The 9,131-nt window shown below is 46.7% G+C and overlaps 1 long non-coding RNA gene across 1 annotated transcript; it reads left to right on the top strand.

The window, feature by feature from the left end:
- The first annotated feature begins 7,188 nt into the window (after nucleotides 1-7,188).
- On the top strand, nucleotides 7,189-8,929 carry LOC127479443 (uncharacterized). Its single transcript, XR_007907565.1, has 3 exons — nucleotides 7,189-7,265; nucleotides 7,893-7,991; nucleotides 8,528-8,929. It is a non-coding gene; the product is annotated as an uncharacterized LOC127479443 (long non-coding RNA).
- Nucleotides 8,930-9,131: the final 202 nt, after the last annotated feature.

The following is a 9,131-nucleotide window of genomic DNA, read 5'->3' as shown; positions in this document are numbered from 1 at the left end:
GAAGAAGACAGGACACTTCACTACTGCTGTTGTAAGCTCTATTTTAGGCTCTGTGACGAAATATCGAGTTGGTTTAGACCTTCAGCAAGCTGTTGGCATTCCCCTTCCTTAGGAGCCCACTAATAATGGAGGCTGAGGGACCAGTCAGAATCACTGTCGGGGTGACTGGGAGGGTATTGCTGCTGGAGTGTCTGGGGTGGTGAATGTGCACAGCAAGCCAGTGAGCTGTGTTCACTCACCAGGGGGCTGATTTAGCTCAGAGATGGTTCATGAGATCCTGGCCCCTCTCCAGCCCTAGCCTTTCCCCTTCTCCCAGGAATAGTGGCATGGGTTAAAAGCAGAATAACTGAAGAAAGCAGAGCCTTACTTAACCACACACGGAAATAGAGGAATGTCGACAGCAATATGGGGAATCACGGGAAAGGAGGTGAAAGGAAGGAGGGAGATAGGAGAAGAGGGAGGGAAGGAGAGGATGGCAGGAGATCCTTTCCAGCCCTGCTTACAAGGTGCAGGATAATTCATGGCTCTTGTTTACACTGCTCCAGACCACATCACAGACATTCCTGGCTAATGGCTTCCATCTGGAGCAGCCATGTGCTGCCCAGCCTCCTCCACACAAATTGCCAGCAGAGGAGTGTCTCCCTCCAGGCCTTCCCACCCTCCTGCCTCTCACAGACTGCTGTCACCGAGAGGATTGGTACATGCACCATCTCTCCTCAAGACATTACTCTCAAGTTTCCATGACCCAAAATAAGGGGGCTGGGATATACCTCAGACAGCAGAAAGCTCTGTTAATGTGAGGCCCACAGGATGTGCTGGAAAGGCAATGCAGGGACACCCAGTCATTGTGCACAAACTCAGCCTGAGTCCAGCAGGGATTATTAGCTCTGGCTCAGCATCAACCCTTCTGGACCTGGGCTGCTTCCCAAAAGGACCACTCAAGTATCTTCACATTGCACCTCCCAGTACTCTGGGTTTGGGAGGGTTTATTAGTTTGGGCACAATGCCAGACATGAGCTGCCTTTCTGCATCTATATAGTCCTTGAACTAAGTGAGCTTTACCATGCTCAGAGCACAGTGGAAAGACACCTGCTTGGCTCTAAGGGAGTCCAGGGCTGTCCAGGTTGGTACTAAGCCAGGTTTAACAGGCCCTGCTGAATCCAGCAGGATTTGTGTGAAATCTCTGGTATGTCTTTCCACCGTAGTTCCTTCCCAGCCTTCATATCCCCTGCAGCAGGGTCCAGAAACAACCCCACTGGGTGCTGCCTGGGCCAGGTTTATCAGGATGGGCTTTACATTTTGCAGAAGTGGCAAAGCTGCTCAAAGATCTGAACCCATTCTGGAAGCAGCAAGGCCACGATCGCACAGTGCAGCACAAAGCCTCAGTTTCTGAGTCCTGCCAGACCTGGCCCAGCCCAGCTTTCTCTGCATCTGCAGCAAAGATTGAAGTGCAGAGGCAGAGCTGTGTGTGGGCTCCCAGACCAGACCAGAGAGGATGCTGGAAGTCAAAGGTGCACAGTAGAACTGGAATGGCCAAAGGAGACAGTAGCAAGGATGGACCGTCACAGATCTGAGTGAGCTGCATCCAGAAGATCCAGGCCCAGAGGATAGCTAATGGGGCCTGAAAACTGAATTTAGACTGTTAATGACATGCAGAAAATTTAGCAAAGTTGGAATCAAACCCAGGCTGCCAGAGCAGTTAATTTATTTATTGAGTGTCCTACAAGGTCTTGGAGGTGTGGCCATGGGTTAAAGGGAGAGACACTGGGAGATCAACTCCTCACTTTGCTCTGTTTCTGTCACGGTCTCTCTCACACTCTTTCTCTCGGTTAGGCAATACGTTCCCAGTATCTGTCGAGTCTGATCTGCTCTAAGCTCCAATGAGAGGCAAAAGAGGAGCTGAGATGGGAATGAAACAGAATCCCAGTCCGTGACGAGGCACTGAGACTCCTCACTGCGCCCCATGTGGGTTGCCCTGTCATAAATCATCATTTGTCAAATTCAATAAGCATCCTCAACACAAAAATGATGCTGTCTCCTGGGAGGCTCAAGTGCCTGAAATTCTGCACAGATGTGGAGATACAAAAATATAAGGGAGGAGGGGAGGACAGGGAGGGAGGAGGGAGGAGAAAGGACAGATTTTGCATGGCAGAAAGGGTGTTCTTCTCTATTCTCTGCTCCGTTCCAACCCCCTTGCCCCCCACCCCACTACCACACACACAGTCATGTACACCGTATTCCTGGGAATGCTGCAGATCCAGCTCCTGGCACACATTTTACATCCTCTAAAAGGAGGAAGAACGCTCTGTATGCAACATGGAAAACCCACCCACTTTGGGGGTCACAAGCCTACCACAAAAAACTTCCCTGCTAGCCCAGGGACATGCGGATGGCAGGAGGCCCCTGGGGAATGGCTTCCTGCTTTGGACAGAAGAGGTCATGGGGTACATTTCATTAGAAATCGTGCTGCTGCCGTTTCCACTCCCTGCCAGCAACATGAGAGCTGCAGTCTCGGTTAGACACCCCATCCCTTATTGTGCAACAACAGGAGGCTGGAGAACGAGGCCACCTCAGGGGGTTCAGCTGTGAAATCTCACTCCTCGCTGGAATGCACCACACTCTGACCAGAGCCGGGGACCAGCACTATTGTAAGGAAAGGCTCAGTGCGTGCTGCTGTGCGGGCTGAAGCTGAAAGCAGGCTCCATTTATGCTTGTAGAGGTTGCATTGCACTGTACACTATGTCTAAAACGCCACGTATAAATAGGGATATATGTAAATACCCATAACATCCATTTTGTCTCCCCCTCTGAAGCTGCTTGAGCTGAAGTAAAAGATAGAGGAGACAGAGCAGCATCCTCTGCAGATAAGGCACCCATGAGACACAGATCATGACATACCATCACAACAGCTGAAGCTTAGCCCAGCTGCTCGGGATGTATCCCAGACAGGGTCCTGCTTATGTGACACCCACCAGCCTGGCTGACATCTGGGCCAAGGGGGATAAAGCCAAGCTCTGGGGCTTTTGCAAGTGGGGTTTGTGCACAGGGAGACAGCATGGTGCTCCTTGGTCAATGGCAGGCTCACAGACAGGCTGAGCTGCACAACTTTCTCTGCACTCACTCACACATACACCACTGTTGTCAATGAATCATTCAGGTCACTGCAGACAAATCTCAAAGCACCTATCACCATTTATCCTTCTAAGATACATGTGCTACAGAGCAGCCATTTTAGAAGGAGTGTGAAGCTTTCTGAAACCTTTTACAGAGGCTATTTTGAATGCCTCTACTTGCTAAGCCACCCAGATACCCTGGTACCACAAGCGAATTGCTGAAGTGGCAGAGGGGTAGTATAAAACCACATTAAAATTCCAAATAAGTATTAAAAATATATTCAGTAGATAAATATGCCTTGACTTTGAAGGTCAGAGTATTGATCCATCTGAAGGCTAGAAGCAAGAACTTTGTGCTGCTCTTGTGATCCTCCCCTTGCAGTTATTATCATTATTGGCATTATTGTTGCAGTAGCAGCACCTCAAGGACCTATTCAGGATCCAGATGCCATTACAATGGGGACACTGAATTCAAATGAAGAGATGTGTGATGAACAGAATGATTCAAAACAAAACCAAACCCTACATGACAAAGCAAGCACAGCAAATGCTTGTGAATCGAGCTCAGTGCCACTGCAGCCAGACTGCTCCCAGCACCCAAACCAGGATGTTAGAGGGGCTGTAGGGTCTCTGTACTGTACCACAGTCCCTTCTGGAACTGGGCTGTTGATATACCCAGCAACTAAGTCCATTCTATAAACAACCCATGCATCATAGATTGTGCTTGTACTGCCTTTGGGGCTGCTCCTCAACATGTTCATCTTTTTACCAAAAAATTTTGCACAAGGAAAAAGAGAAGAGCAAGGATACTTGTCCAGGACCAGCCTCCTGATCCCACCACAGCTCTGACAATGTGCTTGATGCCAGGTGGTCCCCAGCAAGCAGCCATTTCACCCACAGGCAGGTGGAAGGCACGTGCCTGTGCACTCACTGCAGGCACGCACAGATGGAGGGTATGTGCCCTGGGCCATCGCTCTGTGCACACACAGATGAGAGTGCAGGCCCTGAGCAGCCACTCCACACATGGAAGATGGCATGTGCCCGGCTGGGCCACTGACCTCCGCACGCCCCGGGCGTCCCACACGCTCACCCTGCCACGGCACCCTGCCTTCTGCCCTGGCAGCTGCAGAACAGGAGCTACAGCTGAAGGCAAACACGTTTCTGCCCAAGAGAAATGCAAGAGGACTAATTTTAACCTAGCACACATGAGGAGGAGGACAAGGGAAGTGCAGAGGGATGGGTTGCTGCAGATGCAGCAGGAATTCCTGGGAATAGGTAATTGTTGAGACAGCTACCTATGCTGATCATGTTTCTCCAGCAGCAGTGGGTTAACCTGAGTCAACCCAAGGAAAGCTAGCTCAGGTTTGCCTCTGTGTTCTGCAAATACACTCCACAAATCCGGTTAGGAGAGTATGCCTAGAGAAAACTGCTGAAAGACAGACTACAGTATTATATAGGTCAGTTATTTCAGACATGGAAATGATTATCTGAAACTGGAGTGGGGGGAGGTAATCTTAAAGAAATAAATCAACTCTTCCCCCAAAAAAAATTCCTTGGAAATAGCTTTCCAACAGGATAAAGCTGTCTTTTTTTTTATACCTGCAGGGAGATATCAGACTCGAAGACTGCTGGTGTCACAGGTCTGAATCTTGCCTAACTTCAGTCTTAAGTCAAGTAAATTCTGCTTGGTGAGAGAAGTAAATATTCTTCTTTAGACTACCTTTCAAGGAAAGAAAGCTTATGTGAGTTTGCTGCCTACACACCTCTCTCCTTGTTACCCTTTTAACACTGTGATTAGTTGCAGTCCAATTCGCAGAACCCTCAGGCAATTAAATCCCAGGAAAAACCTCATGCAATAAGTTTCATGAAAATGAATGGCTGGATCAAGTACTACAACCCAAATTAGTGTCTCCACAGAGGGGGAGCGGGGCAGAATCTAACAGCGGTACGCTCTGTGCTCTGGTAGCAGCCAGCTGACCAGTCAGCTTGCCTGTACTGGTGCCCAGTCAGCACACAGGCAACTTGCATATGTGCAGTCTCCTACCCACATGGGGTGTTGTAAAGATGCAGAGATGACATGGGCTGCTGTACAATTTAGGGAGAAAGGCATGAGTCCACAGGAGATGAAGCATCACTTGTTTGCAGAAGATTCTGTCAGTGGCACCTGTTCAAAGCTGCCTGAGGGTCTGCACTGCCAGAGACAATCTCAATAAAGACTAATTGCTAAGTTACTGAGTGTCTGTAACTCTGATATTAATGCAGGAGGTGAAAGGAAAAGATGTATGTAAATATTTTTCACACATGGCTCCACAATTAATGAACAAGATAGTCATACCGTAAATGAACCCATATATCTGTTCATATCCTTCATTTCTCCTAAACCCCTAGGGTGCCAACAGCAGAAGTTCACAAACACAAAACAAAGGTCATGATGCTGACAAGATATCTTTATTGCTAGACAACTCCCGAACCGACCCACAATAAATTAAGGCCCTTATTCCTGCTTAACCCATAACCTTTGTAGTAGACCCTGAAGGTCAGTCATTGCAAGTTTTCCAACCTGGGAATTGGGGCAGGTATAAGATTCATATTCAAAGGTCCCTTCTCTTCCTATCCAATGCACAAATCAGTTCACATAGCCTCAGCAGTACACCCATACCCCCCCACACACCACAGACATGCAGAATACTTGCACAAACGCACTGCAGTGGAGATAAAGCTAATAGTTTACATGCAAACACACGCCCAGACATGTGTTCCTTCCTGGAGATGCCCCCTCCCCCTTTGTGCTTTACACATTATATAAGAATTTTATTCTGTAGTATGCTCTGAGGAAGGCGGCATTTTGCCAGATTTCAAAATGGCCTCATTTATCACCTAAATCCCCTATGAAAGCTAGGGAATAAGGTTTGTAAAACAGCCCAGATTAATGAGGCTGCATCTACATCTTAATAGCTTTTGTGTGTGCACAGTACTTCAATCTGTGCTTGTGAGCAGTGTGTATTTCTGTGGTTTATGGACTCTCTTTCTTCATCTGATCTGATACATCTACGTGTGCTGGTGTTTCTGTCTAATGCTGTGTGCGTGCACTGCCTGTGTCCAGCACATAAAACCTCCTTCCGTGACTGTAGCTGGTTATGCCACATGCAGGTGGAATTCTCCCTGTGAGCACCTCCCAATTTGCAGATGTGATCTGTATAGGGAACCTATTTATGCCTGGGCTTTAATATCTGTTGGTATACTTTCGTGCATGTTAAACTCACCACTTCAGTGCTGGCTCCTTAGGCAACAGAGGCCTATATTTCTTCACCGTGTTGGGGGAATTTCATTTTGCTGCTATATATAAGAATTCTGGTGAAGTAATTAACAGAAGCCTCCAGAGGCTTGGTTATGAAAACAAGGCTCCACGTGCCAGCTTCAGAGGAACCTTGTACTCCTTGCAAATTCCTCCAGGCAAGGAAGATATTGCAGATGCAAAGGGAACATAACCCAGGGCAGGGAACAGCAAGCACTGACGAGGTCTGATTCTCAGTCCCAGAAAACAGCCTTAGCAGAAAGCTGAAAAATGCAGCAAATTGAAAAAGGAGGTTGCAGGTGGGATCACAAAAGAAAAGGGCATCAGCTCCATTGACAGTGAAGATTAATTTTTAAATTACATACCAAAAAACTCTTCCAAGAGCATTCAACCTGTGTCAGTCTAGTGGCTGCGATTCTATGTGGGACACAGGGAATACTTGGAAATTCCCCTTACAGAGTTTACCCTATGGCTCTTTCTTAGCTCCTTCTCCCTCTGTTCTTTTCATCCTTTCCTTATCCATTTCTCCTTCCGTGTCTGTGATAAGGAACTACTGCTGCTCCTTTCCCCCCCTTCCTCCCCCTGTCTGCTGTCAGCCATTTCACTTGGCTTTTTCTGCTCTTGCATTCACCAGAGCCGATTTCAGTGACAGCCCCTTGGCAATTTCCCTTTGCTGGTGACTCAGGTAATTGGATCTGGTGCCTTGGGGAGCTGCCAGGCATGATGTCACAGCTCTGCAGAAAAAAATACCCTATGTAATTGCTTGATACACTAGCTAATGTCTCATCCTGGTGGAGGGAGGAACTCTGAGTCTGGGGGTTGCCAAGATTTCAGAGACTTGGGACTCTGTAGTCGAGGTGAATAAAGAATTATCTTTATTTTTTGTTTACACAAGCTCTTACTTGTTTACTATGTGCTCATTAACTATCCCCTGAGCAGGCAGTCTGAATGTTCATAATGCATTCCGCAGTCCCTTTATGAAAAGGGAAGGACTGTGAACTTTTCATTAAACAAAAGAAAATGAGAATGAAACATCAATACAGCACAAGAATGGACAGCTCTACACACAATGGTGTAACCCTGCATCAGGGTTTATTCTGACCTTTAATAACATTTGCTTACCAGCATTTAAATGCACTTGAATCCTTTATTTCTACCAAGACTGCAAGAAGACATCTCTCTTTTCCTAGCAGCAAGGAATGGATCTGGAGGACAGGCTAGGGATCAAAAGGGGTCAGTGTTAGTCTCAGAGTAGACATGAGAATGTATCTGAAATCCATTAAGGGAAGCAGAAAGATGAGAATGAGCTAATGGGTGACTCTTGCTAACACACTAATAAAATGGAACTGAAAGTTTCTGGCTCTTCCCTGAACTGCCCCGTCTTGTTTGGAAAAGAAACTCTTGGGATTTTAGTATTCAGAAGAAGCTGACTGTTCCAAGTTCTGCTTTTCAGATGTTTTATGTTGGTCTTCCTTCTTTTGTAGACTTAAGGAGTCCAGCCAGCAAGGATCTGGCAGAGTGAGATGCTTGGGCCTCAGCTCTCTTCCCACAGTTCATCTGCAAGGCTGAATCCATTGCTAGAGGTATTGATTGCTTTGCCAAGAGGAGAGGATAGGAGTATGAGAATTCAGAAAGGAAATATTTGATTGTCTTCACTGCAGGAAACATTTTCCCCAAGCAAAATAGGACCTGGATTTAACAAGGTGCTTGCAAATGCCTCAAAAGACCTCACAAGAAAATTGAAGCCTTGTGTCAGATATAGCCTGCTCTGGAACTCCAAAGTGAACAGACAATTTTGTTGCAAGAATGTTTTTGTCCTCTCCACTACTGCAGCTGGAGTGCTGTTGAATAACCTGGAAAATTTAGCAAGTCCTGAGAAACAATCAATCATTTTTGATAGGTCATACTCTCCAGCTAGAAAAGATCTGTCCTGACTTTCCACCATGCTCTGGCCAATTCAGCAGATGATAATGACTATTCCACCCGGCTGGTTCTCACACAAGCACAAATATTGTATTTCTCAGCTCTCCGTCATAGGTGTTTGTTCAGGCAGGTCTCCAAATCTGGGTTAGGTCTCCTGCCATGTTCTCTAACACCCTTGTATTTCTAATCCTGCCAGTCCAGGCCATTCTGTGGACTCCTGTGGCTTTGATGAAGAGATGAAGTTTCCAAACTTTGCTGCCTCAGTCCAGCCCTCCTGGAGTGACTCACTAGTTTAGTTTCCTCTTTAATGTTAGACCTGTGCAGTATTGCAGCTGCTCTGTGTGGCTTGGAAATTATTTTGACAGAGTCTGGAATAAAGGCAAGAAGGTTTCAGTTCCCATTTTTCCAGATTCTTACCTCCTCACACTCTGTCTTCTGATGGCACAGATGTATATGGAGATCTAAATGGTATCACACCTGCAGAAACATTCCAAGCAGATGGCACCACTCCACTTCTGGAAAAAGTGTTAAGAGTTCTTGCTGGGGAGAACAGGCCACATCTATCTATCATCTCTTTAGGACCTCAGATATCCACAATATTTTTTGCTGGCTTGTCCCAGTGACACCACTCAGTCAGACCTTAGCAGCACGGCTGATATCAGCAGGATACAGTTCAGCTACCTAGCAGCATAGTTAGATGGGAGCCCCTTCAGTTGTTGAGGAACTAGCAATGGCCTTAAAATTAAATTTTTAAGTCATAAAAAAGGATGAGGGAAACACAAATTTTTATCACTTCTGTA

Source organism: Manacus candei, unplaced genomic scaffold (assembly GCF_025592945.1).
Source record: "Manacus candei isolate 608988 ecotype Guabito, Panama unplaced genomic scaffold, ASM2559294v1 h1tg000067l, whole genome shotgun sequence".
Classification (NCBI taxonomy): domain Eukaryota; kingdom Metazoa; phylum Chordata; class Aves; order Passeriformes; family Pipridae; genus Manacus; species Manacus candei.
Note: the sequence above shows the minus strand (reverse complement) of the source record. Positions and strands in the feature narration are given on the sequence as shown.